Here is an 18,058-nt window from a genome sequence, read left to right as displayed (position 1 = left end):
TGTCTAGCTTCGATTAACACATAGTCTACAGGCACACACTTGATCATCTACATTTGCTCTCTTAGAACTCTAAACTATGTTTTCTACCTTTATCTTGTATCCACCTACCACTTCAGCATTTTATTAAAAATAATAATAATAAAGAGAGAAATGTGGTATCCACATATAAATCAATTATAAAAATCAGATGAGTATTCATATTTGAACTGACTGTTTATAGTTCATAAAGCATTAGCAAAACTGAAGGTTTCTGTGATGGCTGCCCTTGTACTGTTCACCATGTAAGAACTTATTCACTATGTAAGAATTGGTTCTCCATGTAAGAACTTGTTTGTTATGCCTCAGAAGATTGGAGACTGACGAAAATTAGGCTTGGGGTGGATTAATGATTGTGCATTGAGCATTGACTCCCCTATACAGAATTTTATTTTTGTTAACAACCATTTGATCAATAAATATGACAGATGCCCTCACAAAAAAAAAAAAACAAAAAAAATAAAGTACAGAAATTTCCCAAATAACCTGTCCCTACATATGCATAATGGTACATGTTTTACCAAGAATGAACCCATGTTGACACATCATTCTTTCCCAAAGTCCATAATTTACCTTGGGGTTCAGTTTTTCCTATCTTGACACCGGTTCCCATTGTGGTTTCAGCTCATGAGTCTCAGGTCTGGTACCTGTGTCTCCCTGTATCCACTTGCCTTTCTTTCTAGGCTTAGAGGGAGTGGTTTGCTCTGTGTATCTGCCTCTCTATGAGAAGAACTTGACTTTTCAACCTGTTTAGCTTCTTACTTGTTAAGAAGGAGTGGTGACTTGCAAGCTCCTTACATGGGGAAGTGGAAACTCAAAGTCTCCCCAATTGTATTTCTAACACCAAAACCCCTGCCAGACATAATAACATGTTGTTTTAAGGCCCTATGCTTTGGGGTCATCTGTTACACAGCAGGACTCACAAGTGTTTTAATACAAATCTTGACAATCCAATTAAATTAATGTATTAATAGAAAATATCAATATATAGGCAAACCCATATATTGAGCCATTATTTTTCCAAAACAAAATTGATCTCTTTTGTTCAGAATCATAAGTCTTGTTCTGTTTTGTTTTCCCCGCTAAACAAAGTACACAGTCAATCTGAGGTGGGCCGCCTTATCTTGCTGGTGGCTGTCTGGCAGCTGGGAATTGTGAAATATGTAAGGAGGACCTAAGGACACCTGTTCAAGGTAGTCATGGGTCAGATATTCAGACACCAGTTGGTAGGAGACCTCAGGCACTGGTAAAAGGGGCAAGTGGGAGATGTGAACAACTCAGACTGGGAACTGTGGTGATGTGAGGATCAGGGAAAGGCAAGGAAAATGAATGTTGATAAAATAAATAAGCTGAAGACTTTCAAATTAGCTTGAAATTGTTGTGAGCCAGTTCCAAGATGCATCCAGATTTGTTGGGGTCAAAAAATCTGCAGAGTATAGCTGGTTCTAGATGTATAGGAGCATAAATTATGTATGTCTTGATTTAAAAACTAAAGAAAGGAGGGGGAGAAAAAGGCTGCTTTTTAAATTCCTGGGCATGTTTAAGTCTGTAAACCAGTAACACAATGCTATATGAGAAATTTTCCTTTCCAGAGCAAGCAAGAAAAATAGTATAAAATCATACCACAGCGACCTATTAAATGAAATGGGTTGAAACTAGTCGGCATCTTCTTTAAAACAAATTTCAAACCATTTAGAGTGACCTAAATGTCCAGGGTTTTTTCTTTTTTTTTTTTTTTTTACTTTGCTCTTGATTTTTGCTTTGGAATGTTACACATCTTTTGACATGAGGAAAGGCTTCTGAATAGAGAATTGCCTACTATTAAACATGTGATATCATGCTCACATGCTCACATCGCTCTTCATTTTGTTATTCAAAATTAAATTTCTGGAAAGAATAGATTATTCTTGAGTTTCTAAGCCTTTGTAATTTCTGCCTGAGCCACTGCATATGAAAGTTTCTTCCAAATTACAGAGTTCATACCAAGAAGAGCCTCTCACATATCTTCAGATCTATTCTATTCCATTCTACTCTATTTTATTCTATTCTATTCTCTAACATCTATCAAATGGCCAGGTCCTCATTTTCATTATAAAAATTAATTTCATATTGGCCCCTCCCAGCTATATTAAGATAAATACCTATGTATTTAGATTTATTATATAGCAAAGAATGTATCTTCTCTTTAGATAGATTAAAATAAAATGTGTGAACTTTCTAAAAAGCAGTATCCATGTATCATGTAAGTGGAATGTCTACAAGAAATTAACTAGCAAATCATTTACAATAAGCACTCAGTTGAGTTATAAATATTATATCCCAGTGTACATATTCCCTTCTTCCTTATAATGAGAGCATGAATGTCATGTATTAAATCTATACACCTGAATTCCAACACACTTAAGTGTGATTCTGTGACTAATTTTTGTCCAATAAAAAGTAACTGACATGTAAATTCTAAGAAATCTCTTTATATGGTAAGGGCATTCCCTTAATTTGTCTTTTATTACTTTCCCCTGGCTGAATTGTAAGCATAATATTAGAGGATATCATGTAGTAGATTTAGAAATAGAGTCCATGCATAACAGATTCATAAAGTAGAAAGAACTTGGGTCCTCAACATAGTAGAATCCCATTCCAGCCTCTGAAATTACCCAAATCAGATGTAATAGATACATCCTTTTCTAATCTATACTTTTTTTGGCTGCTTATAGCTGAACCTCAGCCTTACTAGCATATAAATTATGTTATATGATATTGTATATGATATTATATATACTTATTATAAATGATATTATATAATTATATAATATATGGTATATAATAATATAAATATATAAATATATATACACATAATATATAAATGTGTGAATATAAAATATATGAAAACGTGTGTATATATATATACTCAAAGAATATTACTTGCTATTCTCTTCTCCTGTGCTTTATAAAAGTTTGTACTTCTTAATATAACTTGTGACATCTTCAAATAGTCTTTTGATATAACCAGAGACCAAATATACATTTTCATTTGAAAAAAATGAATGAAAGAGCTGTCACTGGTGTCCAGCATACTGCTGTGATTTACCAACTTCAAGGATAGTTCTGCCATTAATTGGAGATATAGTATCCTAGTTTTTAAATTAGAAGTAAGCCCTTCTTTTAATGGAATGTTATCAAGCTGACAAGCAGAAACTAATCTTGGGGCATAAGATGAGACTTGATTAAGACCAGACTACCCCATTCATAGAAGTAAAGATATTTGTAGTTTTCTATTGATTAGTTCTGCTTGAAATTAGAATGTTATTTCCACTCAAAAACTGATTTTTTTCCATTTCATTCATTAATAGCACAGAATTAGCCAAAGAACCAGAAATATGTACCATAACTCTTAATTTGCAGAGATAGTCTTCAAATTCAGAATTGAAATTTTAAAATGTAATCCATGACATTGAACAAAGTATCATGATTATTTATGTTCTTATCATCATGATAATTAAGGGATTTTTATGAATAGGTATTAAAGAAAACAAAAAGCCTTTATATTTTCTGACATTGAAATTAGTTGTTTCCTTAATAAACCATTTCAGTTATCTATTGTATAAAAATACAGCCCAAACATAATGGCTTAAAATAATGCCTACTTATGTCTCATGTGTCAGAGCACAGATGGTGGTTCTCCTTTTCCATGTCACATCTGCTGGGGTCATCAGGTTACAACAACAGCTGAGACTTAGGCTGAAGTTAAAAGGTAAGAGAAGGTTTCATCATGTCTTCCAGTAAGTGCTTATTTTTGGCTTGGGCACCTCAGTTCTTCTCTACATGGACTCTATTCTTTTCTTATTTCCCAAGTTCTAAGAGCAGTAGAGAGGAAACTTCCATGTCTTTTAAAGCTAGACACAGAGCTAGCACAAGTGCCTACATTCTGTTTGCCAAAGCAAGTCACAAAATCAGTCCATATTAAAGGAGAGGGAAAACAGACATCTCCTGTGAGAAGAGTGGCATATGCATACAGAGTGAAGAAGAATTCTGAATAAATATCCAAAGAGCCTTTTTCATAGTCCACCTCTGATAAAAAGAAGTCACGCTTTCTCCAATTAAAAAATACATTCACCCACTTCCCTGGGACACTCACCTAATACTGGGTCAGGCTCAAGTCCAGGATCTAGCGATCTGCTTTAATTCCAAACATGGATGAAGGTGTTTCTGCTCTTAATATGGAGACCTGTAAACTAAAATGGTAAGTTATTTATGTCGAAAAAACATAACACACAATTCTAAGACAAGAGCAAGTTAGCTACCACATAGTCCTCTTCAAAAGGCTGTGGTTGAAAGTAAGTCACTTAGCAATCATGCCTAAGGTAATTCTGAGACCCAGCCAGCATAGGCAGGAAACTCCCCTTATTAGAGCTTATTTGAGAGTTGTTTCCTAATCGATTGTTCTCCATGGCTACTATAATAATTCACTCAGACATGTGAGGTAGTTATTACTTTCCTCATTTTCACAAAAATGTGTTCAGTTTTATAAGCGATAAATAGTGAAAAATAAACACGATGAAACTACATCACTCTGACCAAAAATTCCGTATTTTTCAGCACATCTGGAAATAAATAAGATGATAAACAGAGACAAAAAACAACAGCAGAGAGGGAATGTCAGTCACAGAAGGGCAATGTGGGAGAAGGCAGGAGGGATCTCTCACCATCAGTTTTCTTGTATCCACTAATTTAACACCGAGGGGTAGTACATCTGTGTTTATTTCTCTCTGAGGCCAAATTTTGTCATAGACACCATAAGGGTTTATACCCCATGATCTTAAGGGTTTGAAACATTTTCTAAAATCCACTAGTGACTTTAATTTAAAAAAAATGTCTCAAATGCAAATTTTTCCACTGTTTTCTCGAACCTGCCTAGGACAGCAAGTAGTACCAGACAGTTTGTTTTTCTGGCTTAAAATCTCTTCCCTTGTTCATCCTCTTTTCTGAAATGCTGCATCTTTTATTGCCACTCTCACTGTTATTCACCTGTATCATTATCCTTTTGTTATTTCCATTCACGTAGGGAAAATATATATCCACAGTTTAAAAGACAAGGTACTGAGGTCTCCACTGTGTGACCAGGCTTCCCAGGGAAAGTTTGGAGCGATTTCCCAAAAATCAGAAGACACTAAACTTCTCTGTTTAATGTGACTCAGTACAAGGTTTTCATGGAATGAAAGTCCCATCTGTAGGATGATTACAGAACTCCACTCCTTGTCCACCCCTAAAAAGGCCCATTGGGAAGTATTATAAACACCAACTGCTGACTCTAGGTTAAGAAACAATCCATGACACCAGGATAGGAAAGTTGAACTATGAACAATTTTGATCATTTCATTGTTTAATATTCAGATGCTATTTTAGAGAATCCAGCTGAGTTAAATTGAAAAAACTCAACAATAAATTAGTTGCCATAAATCCCAGAGAATAATTTTCAGAGTAGATATTCTACACAGTTTACTAATGTTAAGTATAAGGCATATCTCTTCTTACTGTGCTTCACAGAATACTGCATTTTTTACAAAATGAAGGTTTGTGGCAATCCTGCTTTGAGCAAATCTATCATCACCATTTTTCCAACAGCATTTGCTCATTTCTGTCTCTGTGTCACATTTGGCTAATCTCACAATATTTCAAATGTTTTCATTATTATTACAGTGATTTGTGATTCTGTCTTTCTGAAAGCTCAGATGATGGTTAGCATACTTCAGCAATAAAGTAGTTTTTAAGATGTGGGCATTACTCTTTATTACAGATAATGCTTCTGCTCACTGAACAGATGACAGTATAGTGTAAGCATAACTTTTATATGCACTGGAAACCAAAATATTCATTGGAATCACTTTATTGGTATATTCATTTTATCACATGGTCTGGGACCAAACCCACATACCTCTGAGGTGTGCCTGTAAAGGGAGAACTGATAGCCCTCCAACCTTTCATATTACATTGGTATCCTCCATCTCTTTCTGATAATTGTTCTTAAGTACCATAGAAAACTAAAATTATTACTAGGGAAGAAAATAATAAAATATCCTAAAGTAGCTTGTTTCAATATCTAAAAGCAACGAAGCAGTCACACTTTTGAATGTCAACAACACTTTATTTGAAGTATTTATTTAATCCTAATGGCAAGCCAAAGAGTTAAGTGACATTTTTGTGCCCATTTTAAACCAAGGAATCCAAGGAATGGAGTGTATATGTTCTATGCCTAAAGTAATATTGAAAGTAAATGGTTTTGAGATTCAAATCAATCTAATTAAAAACACATAGATTCTATTATTATTGTTTTACAGCTAAGTACACTGAGGTACAATGAGTTCATGTAAATTGTTATATGTCACATAATTCCTAAGCATTAGAGCCCAAGTCTGAATGTAGGGTGCCTGATGACAGAATTTTAATTCCTGACCATTAGGTTCTGCCATGTTCAGCCTATCAGTTCTGAAAACCTTTAACTGATCCATATAAAAACTTGAAATTTGCAGGCATCCACACATGTGCTTTCTTCTTTTTTCTTCTGTTATAGAAAGAAGGTTTTCCAACTTTTACATAAGCCCAGTTCCTCCATGTGTGCTTGAGAATACAGACCCATCTCATTTCCCTCATTTTCAGAAACCTTTAACCAGCAATTTTCCGTAAGGCCTGAAATGACTTTCAAAATAATTTTCATGACTAATGAAGGAATAAAAACTGAAGGTGTATATGTCTTTTATTGAAAATTGTTTAAAATGGTACACTTTGTATAGCAAGTGAAATGTTATATTTAATTTTGAATATGTAAACTGTGATTTCACCCTACTACAAAATAGGATTGTTTCATACTGCAAAGACTTACAACCACAAATAAGCATGTGGGTTTAAAGTATTTATAGTGATATATGTTTGGCAGTTTCTGAGTTATTTCTGATAATACCTCTTTGACACCTATTCTCTGGATTAGGAGAATGTTACACAAAATTTGATCTCTGAATTGGAAAAGAATGGTATTATTCAATGTAAGCAAGAAACATCAGCTCAATGTTAGGCCTTGGGGTGGATGTGGGGGAACAGAAGTTATTCCAGAGTTGTTCAGAATTCACCTATTAGACCAAATGTAGTCACAGGGATTATAAATAATTAATTTCTTATGCAACTTATGTGTGAAAGGAGAAAGACAAAACAGTGGAAAGCAAAGAAATATCAGAGCATGGCAGACAATACTTGCTCCTCTCCAATGCAGGATAGCCCTTGCTAAACATAAAAAGATTCATTTCTTAAAGACCAGAGGTAAAAGTGGTTCTGTACTCTGCCTTGCCATGTGTTGCATTTTTTTAGAACTTTTGTCACATCCTTGTACAGGGATGAAGCTATTTAAAAATGCAAGAAAAAGAAAAAAAATAATGTCAGAGAAAGAAATGTATAAAGGCTGATCAGAAGATTTTCTGATTAGAGAAATAATTCTATTCTTTGGATTTATTAAACATAATCTAAAATGATATTTGGGCAACCGTGTATGTGTTGATACATGTTCTGTTCAATATGGTTTGTAATGATGAAACACATAGACAACCAAAATATGTATCAGTAGAAAAAGTGGTAAATAAATTAGAGTACATTCATACTCAGAGTACTCTTCAGCCACTAAAAATAAGTAGTTAGATGTGGCACATTGTATTACTGTTTGAAATATTCCCTGTCTATTCTAAAATACTTACCTGCCTTGATGATGGCCAATTTGGCTTCGAATCTTGCTTCACCAGTGAAATGTGAGAAGTGATATGGGTAGCTTTTAAAGTGAGATTTAAGAGAAAGTGTGTCCCTCATTCTCTGTAAGGAGAATCATTGTTCCAAACTGGGGCTGCTCCATCGGTCTGGGTGCCACAGGGAAGAATTCATGGAACTTGGTGGCAGTTTCCCCTTCGTAGCTGTCTAGTAAATAAACTAGTGTGATGGTGATAAGTTAATTAGATTCTGAATTATAGAGTCACTTGTTATTAGCACAGCATGATTTATCCTAACCTGACTGATTTGTGTGTATAGTCAGAGTGGCTGGGCAGTGGTGAAAACCCAAAGGTTGCACATGCTAGTTGAGTCTTGCAGCTCATTTGTAGTATTAGTTTTTTCCTCCTTTAACAGGTTCATCATATCTCAAGCTGGGTTATACAGTGGCTTAACTCTAATTATAGACTTAGTAAACAGGAGGGGCAGATAGGGAAGGTCCTAAGGAAAGCAGATGCTGTCTTGTGGAGGAAAGGCCTATACATTTTTTTCCATGGTAGGGGAGATTATCACTACCATTTACAGACAGGGGTGAGCCAAGTGTTCAGATTGAAGAGGTTCAGAGGATTCATTGGAGTAAAAAGTCTTCACATACACCTGCTCCGATGTCTCCATGGTCATAAAATATAATGGTATTATATTAGCCATGAATTGCTAATATTATCTGCCAAATATTTTCTGATATCATTCTCCAGTATCATAATATATATTTTATGTGCATATTTAAATATGCATTTAAAAATATGCTTTATTGTAAATAGTGATATATGCCCTTTTAAAAAAAGTTTTATATCCATTTTCCAATACTAAATGAGGACCTTGTGTCAAGCATTTTGAGTTATGTCTTCATACCTAGTTCATACAAATACTCAATGAGTGCTTGATAGATGAATGACTATGTGGTGATTCCCCTCAGTAAAGAACAGTACTTTGAAAGGTGACATTTTATGTGCTGTTAGAGGCCAGTGTAGATATGCAGAAAGGTAGCCTTGAGCTTGGAGTACTTGAAGTATCCCTGTAAAAGAGATTCATCTTATATAACCCTGAAGAAGGACACATTATGTAGACACAAAATGTTGCCTGAAAAATTAAAATATTCATTCACATGCAGAAAGTTCATCTGGATGAAACTAACTTTCAAAAGAGAAAATTTGTGTGGCACAACATGTTTCCTATAAACAGCCACTGTTGTCCTCACAAAATTCCTGGTCTCTCAGCCTGTGATCACTGTAATGCTATTACTCAGTTTTTAAAAAGCTAAAACCCAAAAGACCACGTGGCAGTATACTATGATTTAGAGTTATAAACAAAAGCTGAACAATTTTATTTAATGGAAAATGCTAAGCAGTTCATATTAAAACTGTCTGTTAGCTCTACTCAGGCTCAAGAATGATTTGAACAGACATCAAGCTGAAAGCATCTAACCAGTGGTAAAGACAACACAACCCAATTTGGCCTATTCTTCAAGTTAACTATTTCCAAGTTGCTCTGCAATAAATGACATATAACAGTCATAGGAAAGAGCATGATATCAATCATTCCAAACTGTTTTCTAAGGAAGATCCAGATTTTCAATTAATATCACCTTGGCCTCCCCATGGAACCAGCCTGTAAAACAGGCTTATCTCTCTAAAGATTGTACAAAAATAAAACTTTCACTTTCAAACCCATTTACTCCTTGGGCTAACATTAAACATTGGGAGTATCTTTTTTTTTTTTTTAATTGAAGGGTAGTTGACAACAGTATTACATTACATTAGTTTCAGGTGTACAACACAGTGATTCAACATTTATATACATGACAATTCCAGGTACCAGCCACCACCATACCAAGCTGCTACAATATCTTGACCATATTCCCTATGCTATACATTACATCCCGGTCACTCATCCACTTTACAATTGGAAGTGTGTTTATATATATGTATATATATATATATTTTGTGTGTGTGTGTGTGTGTGTGAGGGCATCTCTCATATTCATCAATCAAATAGTTGTTAACAACAATAAATTTCTGTATAGGGAGGTCAATACTCAATGCACAATCATTAATCCACCCCAAGCCCAACTTTCGTCAGTCTCCAATCCTCTGATGCTCAACGAACAAATTCTTACATGGAGTACAAATTCTTACATAGTGAACAAGTTACATGGTGAACAGTGCAAGGGCAGTCATCACAGAAGCTTTCGGCTTTGTTCATGCACCATGAACTATACACAGTCAGTTCAAATATGAATATCCATTTGATTTTTAAACTTGATTTATATGTGGATACCACATTTCTCTATTATTATTATTTTTAATAAAATGCTGAAGTGGTAGGTAAATACGAGATAAAGGTAGAAAACAGAGTTTAGTGTTGTAAGAGAGCAAATGTAGATGATCAGGTGTGTGCCTGTAGACTATGTGTTAATCCGAGCTAGACGAGGGCAATAAACATCCATGTATGCAGAAGATTTCTCTCAGAACATGAGGGGGGAGGTTCTAAGCCTCACCTCTGCTGCTCCCCATTTTCTCACCAGATGGCCCCCTGCGACTGTGCCTGTCTTAGGTTGTTCCTCCCTTGAGGAATCTTACCCGTCTCTGGCTAACCAGTCATCTTACGGGGCCATACAGGGAAATGTAAAGTTGGTAAGTGAGAGAGAAGCCTTATTGTTTGAAAAGGTTAGCTTTTTACCTCCTTGCATATTTATGCCCTGTGGCTTCTATGCCCAGCATTTGTCTTGAGGTGTCTTTACCACTTGGAAGAATTATGATACTCGGTAAATTCGACATGTGGCACGAGTTCTATTTAAAGGTTGTGATTAGGTAGGAAGAAGAAAAGCTATAGAAGTAGCAGGCAGAAGAAAACCAGGGAAGATCGATTATTTCTTTGACATATCTTCTTGTAGAGTAACTTCAGCATGGATAGGTTTTAAACTACTAATTAAATTGTGCCCACACATTAACATAATAGGAATATAGTTACCTAACCAAAGCATACCTGTAATTACCAGCCATCTCCAGTGAAACCAAGAAAACCAGTTAGGCACCTTAGGCATTTGTGAAAACTTATCTATGATGGGAGTTTCTTATTACTATATTTTTTCTTTCCATCCAATAGTCTTAAATTCATGTATGTGCAAGAACAGTTTAGTTCTTGCTCCATAGCTTGCTAAATTGAAGAAATTACTGGGCTTATCCTACAGCAAATGTAACTTTAAAATTCTTACCAGATCACCATATGGATGAAACATACATACACACTGGCCTGATTACCTGAGCCTAGTCTGTCACTATATAACTGTGTCTATAGATCAACATAAAGTATTTCTCAAGGGTTCAATCAATATACATTTCACAAGTTGTTTAATTTACAATAAATAAATGTAGTTAACTGTAAAGCAGCTTCAGCATCACCTGGGAACTTGTTTAGAAATGCAAAATATCTGGCCCCATACTAGGATTACTGAATCAGAAATGCTGGGGACTTTGCAAAGAAATTTGTGTTTTAATAGTTTTCCAGGTGACTCCAGTATGCTCTAAGGTTTGAGAAACTCTGCTCTAACTACTAAACTTTGATATGAAATTTAGTATGATAGAAATATATTGCTTTACACAGTTGCCTAGAATTACTAACTGCCACAGGGTATCATAATCATCACCCACTTATAGGTCACTATGTGGATATTCATGTCTAGGCTCAGACCCTGTTTGTCTAGGTACATTAGTCAAAATTGTGAATTTTTTTACTGAAAAACTCCTTATGCTGCCTAATTACCTGATGATGTGACAGAATGAACAAAAGAAAATTACTTTATCTTTGCTAAGATTGAAATACATTGTTTTTCAACATGAAGCATTATACTGTAAATGAAGGTGATAGGACCACTAGTACACAAGATCCCCTCCAGATATGAGGGGACCATATGAATACTAAAAACACTGCCAATTATAAATTTTAAATGGGATAACTACACGTAAAAATGATCCTAAAAATGTACTAGGGAAGTACAGTATTCTAACATTATATTGGGACATAGCTGTGATAACAAGAACATGTACTCATCAAAACATATGCCTGCAATTTAATAATCACAGAACAAACAGATGAAATACACAAACTTAATATTAAGGGACAATTGATGTAGCATCTACAAGAGCCAATCAAATGATTTTTTGCTTTGAACAAAATGACTCCATATGAATGTTATACAAATGATAGGGTAGAAATCATTTTTCCCTAAGGTATTTATGGAAGATATAAACAGACGTAGATGTGTTACTTTGCATGTTAAGATGACCAAATGGAATCATTGTTTATTAACTGAGCAGTTGCTTAGTGGCGAGTAGCAGTTAATTTAATCAGTCTTGTAATCCTGATTTATGAATAAGGATTTTGTGATAAGTTGATGTTGAGTTCTGAGAGCACATCAGAATTGGGCCATGGGGGACCTTATACCTTAATTTAGCATAATGAGGTACTGAAAAACTCATTCACTGACATCAACTGGAAAGATGATTCATTTAGACAGTAACATAACTTTATTTTATCTGAAATAAATTATTGCAAAACTGATTATTCCTAAGTATGAAATTTTAAAATATTCTACAATTACAAAACTGTAAATCTAGGTAAATACCCTGTATAAATGTTTATATACATTTGGGGCCACTGAAAAGAGAAGCAAAATTATCGTTAGAGTCTGGTATATTAATTCACTTTCATAATATAGATCTGAATGTCAAGAAGAAGGTTAAAATGTATTTATTATATGGACACATGTAAAACATTTCTATGAATATTTCCATCTCTAAAATATTAGAGAAAAACCTCTAATACTTCTGTTTAATGGCAATATTTTGAATGCATCTGGATTAAGGCAATCCAGATGTAATATAGTATATCCTATCCAGAGTAGCCAGTGGTGTGAATATTTGTGATGATTCAATATTTGGTATTTTAGAAATAAGGTCCTAAGACTGAGATCACAACTCCTCCATCATGTGCTTAATTAAATCATTCAATAAACACTCGTTGAAATGTTTAATTTGTCCTTTTCACTGAGGATGACATAAGAATTTAAATATAATAAAATAAAATTAAGGAAATGTAATTCTTAAATGTAAGAAGCTGCTTAGTCTAATGAAAAGGGCAAAAATGTGAACAGCCATAATAGGGGCATTTAGTCTGCCCCTAAATGATACAGTATCCTAGTGGAGTTTAAAACTCTGCTGTGGTTTTTAAGAGGACCCAGGGCATGAGAGGAATGTTCTTTGATAAGAGGCTTTTTTTTTTAACTTTTTTTCTGAGGAAACAAGAGCTTTATCACTGAGAACTGATAAAGCATTTAGAATTTGAAAATATTTAACAAGACTTTATGCTTTGCTCAGATAAGACCTTCAAGATGTGAGATGTAAAACACTTGTATAAATCTAAGTTAAATTTTAATGTAAACTTAATTAACTTTATCTTATTCATAAAAAACTCTTTTCAGTTAGAGCATTTCACCTGACATGACATTTAGAGAAAAAAAATCTATTTTCCTAGTACTTTATAGACTTTTGCTTTAAGAATGATTTAAATGCTTCCTCCTTCATAAAACCTTAGGTACACATTATATTTGCAGTTCTGTTTATTAATGCCTAAGGGCTTCATATATTAATGTTACATAATGTAGAAATGCACTGCAATGTGTTCATTATAACTGAATAATTTGCTTTATATACCTATTTACTTGTTTAAAGTGTACATTTAGAGTTTAGCATTCCTGGAATACGGTTGTTCTCGCACTTTTCTGGAGTTTGTGGTAAATTTAATTCATCAACTCAATTATGGTTCGTAATGTCTTCTAAGTATCAGACAGTAGTATAAGAGGTAAAATTACACAGACATAATCTAAATCAAAGAAAGCAAATTAATAATTCATGGGAAATAAATCCCATTGAAACTGACATTAATCTGTCAAATTTTTAATTTGCCAAAGCAGCATATTAACAGGATTACCCTCACTATTATTTTAAATGTAAGTGATTGGAGATCAGTGCACCACAACTAAACCATATCCTTCATACCTACTTCTGTTGGAAAATCCATCTGTGTCCTAACAGAAGCTAATGTGGAGATACCCACAGAGCATATATGCTCAGATTTGTAAATAAAGTAACAGTGACTTACCCCTGTACTCACCATCTTCTTTTCCTTCCCATTTTGCTGCTGCCCCTCTCCTTCTTTCTCTTGTCTTTGTTTTATGTCATTTTTTCCTATCCTCTCTCACTATCTAACTCCTCTGTTCTCTACACTCAATTTCTCAAATCCTCTCAGGAAGGAGAATTTAAGTAAATGGTGAATACCTGGTGTCCATTCCCAGGAGTGTTTGTGGTTTCAGCAGAAATGAGAAATCACTTCTTGCTAAATGGTGGTTGAAGGCAAATAAGAAAAGTAGTGGAAGATAGGCTGAGTATTTCAGGAGGCTGTTAACAATGTTTTAATGCCTTTAACTCATGCCACTCAGGCAACAGTTAGAGGGCAAAGCTGATCTGAAACTACAACCACCAATACACTGTCCTTTTTCTTCTTCATTGAAAAATTTCTCCTTTAGTCCACAATGTTGTATACATCCCACATTTTCCACTATGTATAAACAACTAGAAGTATGAGATTTTACTGAAGTTGAAAATGATCATGTGAATATACTTCTGATGTATCAGAAATTATTTTTCTATATTGTTAAATCCTCTCATGATATCAGAGCTTCATGGATTCAACCAGATGACCAATATACTGTAGGAAAGAGAAGCTACTAAGGGGCCAGAAGTGTTACATGGTAAAAGAGGCAGAAAAAGAATACTTTTAAGAAAATTATTTTACAGCTTTAAATATAGAATCTTCTCAACCAATTTACGTAAGAATTTGTTACATATATGTATCATTTTCTTCTCAATATTTTGTTAATCCTTGTCATTTTCTGGAAATATAACTTGAAATATTTTTTGAATGCAGAAAAATTGGGTTCTTTTCATTATTTAAAAAATGAGATAGTGAATTCTATAAAACTGGTTGGGCATCTATTTTCCTTTCTGTAAAGGGTTTGATTGGTATATGTTCTTCAATGTTATTTTACAGGTTCAATGAGAGTACATGGGGATATGCACTTAAACATTATTTTACTATGCAAATGCAGGAGATTCTTTAAAGCCATCTATTTGAAATTCACTTCCTCCATTATCAATGAACTGGTATTCACTTTTCAAAAATGTATTTCTCAAGGAATTTTTGAACTATTTTATGAGAGTATGAAAGTATTATTCTTTCTCTTTGAAGAAATATGTTGTACCTTCTTAACTCAGAATCTTATATTTTTCAATCTTTGTGTCATGTGGAACTATACTTAAGGCCAATTTTTCCTATAGGTACATAGCTGTCCCTTTAGGTCAATAGAGAGCAACTCATTGATTTCACCTGAGGTAAAATATTTGTTTTGTTTATTTAAACATTATAGAAGCAAAAGCTCCTTAAGTCTGTTCAAGAGGGGGATCAGCTTATGTTTTCTAGTATGTAACATGCTGTCAAAAGGCAAGGTCTTTATAACATTTCTGAAATGTGATTATCACTGGACTATTTTGTCAAAATAAGCATTTTATGTAAACCTGCTTATAAAGGAAGAGAAACGGATATTGAGAACAAGAACTAAGCACTGGTCATTAAAACTAGTTTCCTTTTGCTCTCTGGAAAAAGAGATCTGATTACATTTTTCTTAACTGCCTCTACCATGTTTTTCTGGTAACGGATGGAAGCTCTCTAATTTCTATTAAGTGCATAAGGAGTTTTTGCTATAATAAGCTGGTTTCTCTTTTGAGACTCTCCTAAGCAAACTTGATATGCTGATTTGCTGATCACGTGTGAATTAAAATTTGTAAAATTCTCAAAATAAACTAGAAAGTACTTAATTAGAAAACTTTGCCCAGATTAAGGGGATAGCCTATGGGGGTTGAAAGAGTTGTGGAGAATCGGAAATGTTTCAAAGAGAAACTAAACTTTGAAGTGAATTTAGAAAGAGAAGGATTCAGCCCAGTATAGGAATCTGGGAGAGACTGGGGCAGAGGCAGTGGCAGGAACAAACACGGAGACACGTGAGGGGAAACAGCATGGATGTGGCAAATAGGGCAAGACATCAGCGGTGACCCGGCAAGAACAGAGATGCTGAGGAGCCTTGTCTACCGTGTTAAAGACTTTAAATCCTACTATGCATGAGAGGTAATAGCTTTCTGAGTTTATTCGAAATTTACTATAGACAGAACATCTTATATGAGATTTATATCCCCATAACCGAATGAACGCAAAGGTCTGACTCAGGGGCAATGATGTTGAAAGCAGCAACGGCAGATTCTCCCCCTTGAAAGCTTGGGGGTGAAATCCTAAATCCTTTGCAACCTGAAAGACATATTTCAGAATGCACTGCCAGATGTTACTGATGAGAAGCAGTATTTCTCAGAAGAGACTTCTATTTGCCAGTTTCAGGGATTTAGCAACATGTTCAGGTGTCCAAGCACAGTGCTTCCAACGTCCTCCCAACTGTTGCTTTACTAATAGGAAAATCCCGAAACAATGAAGCAGATCTTACACATCTAATTCCGGAAATCAGAAGCAGGGAATATAAGAGATATTGAAATAATGATTGTACATTTATTTATGATGATACTGTTAAAATAAATATTTCACTCTAAAGATTATTCCACATTCCACAGCCACTATTCTTTTCCAGAGTTTATCACCTCCTCTGAACCATTGCAGGTGCCTATCACACAGATCCCCTGTCCCAGTTTTTCTTCGTTATCTTGCCTCCTATTCCACAGATTGAATAGTTTTCTGCCCAAAAGGCAGATGTGCCCATTTCCTCCTTTCTCAAATCCCTCATATCTCTCCAAGTCTTACTTGGTTAAGCCCAGTCTCTTTACCATGGCACACAAAGCTCTCCATGAACATTCCTCTTAGTTACCACTCTAGACTTACAGCAGTCAATATGAGTCCATAAGAGTTTTATATCACATTTATTATTATCACTCATTACCTTTGCTTCTTAAATCCATATTTGCACATGAGAAGACACATTCCAGACTAGCTACAGAGCAAATTGCAGCCTAATTTTCATAAAATCCTGAAGAAGGAAAGAGAGATGGGCTCCAAATATCCTTCCAGAAAGCAGGCTTTATTTAGGCTGAAAATCAGTTCTGCTTATTATACAGAGATTAGGAGGGGAAGAATGTTTATGACCCAGGGGGGAGTTCCAAGAGGGAACGAAGAGAAATCACCAGGCAGCAGATGATTTTACCTTAACTCTGCTGATTAGAGAATAAAGGATCAAATGGATTTTAGATTCTAACCCACCATTCACAAAAATCCCCCGCCTCCATTAATGGGTAGTGAAGAGAAAATCCAGAAATATAACTTCAGTATTATTTCAGTAGTATTTCCTCCTAGAAAAGGGAGAAGGAATTTCCTATAAAACCATAAGGAGAATGAAGTATAAAGAAATCAGGCCTTTTCTTTTTCCTTGGTAAATGCAAGTCCATTATAAAATGTATGGTTTCTCCTTTCATTAATGTATGTAGTATTTTTTAACAACTATAATTACACACTGTGACTATGTTGGTTTATATTGATTTTTTCTCAAACTTGCACATTGTAGGATTTATACTTTATGGTAAGTCTAGTTCCAGGCACTGTTCTAGATGTTTATGGTATGTCAGTGAACAAATGAGACATGATATCTCATTTGACGTAGCTTATATTCCAGTAGATGGAGATAGCCAATGATTACAAACTAAATATTAAATACATCTCAAAAACATATTTATATGGTATACTAGAAAGTTAAATGCTATAGAAAAAATAAAATAAAATATAGTAAGGTATTTAGAAAGTTAAATGTTATAGAAAAAATAAAATAAAATATAGTAAGGTTTTTAGAAAGTTAAATGTTATAGAAAAAATAAAATAAAATATAGTAAGGTATTTAGACATTATGGGAGAGAGAAATCAAGGGAAAGAAAACAAGGGAAGAAAACAAGGGAAAGCAGGTTGCAGTATCCATTGGAGGGCAAAGATAACATTACAGCCCAAAAATTAAAAGGTGTGAGGGGGTAGAGGGAAATGAATATGGGCTTTGGAATCATTAAGATCTAGGTTATGGTTGTGTTTTGTAACTTACTAGCCATATTAGTTTCCTTAGCCCCTTCAT

Source organism: Manis pentadactyla, chromosome 4 (assembly GCF_030020395.1).
Source record: "Manis pentadactyla isolate mManPen7 chromosome 4, mManPen7.hap1, whole genome shotgun sequence".
In the NCBI taxonomy this organism is placed as follows: domain Eukaryota; kingdom Metazoa; phylum Chordata; class Mammalia; order Pholidota; family Manidae; genus Manis; species Manis pentadactyla.
The sequence above is the reverse complement of the archived record's forward strand: the minus strand, read 5'-3'. Positions refer to the sequence as shown.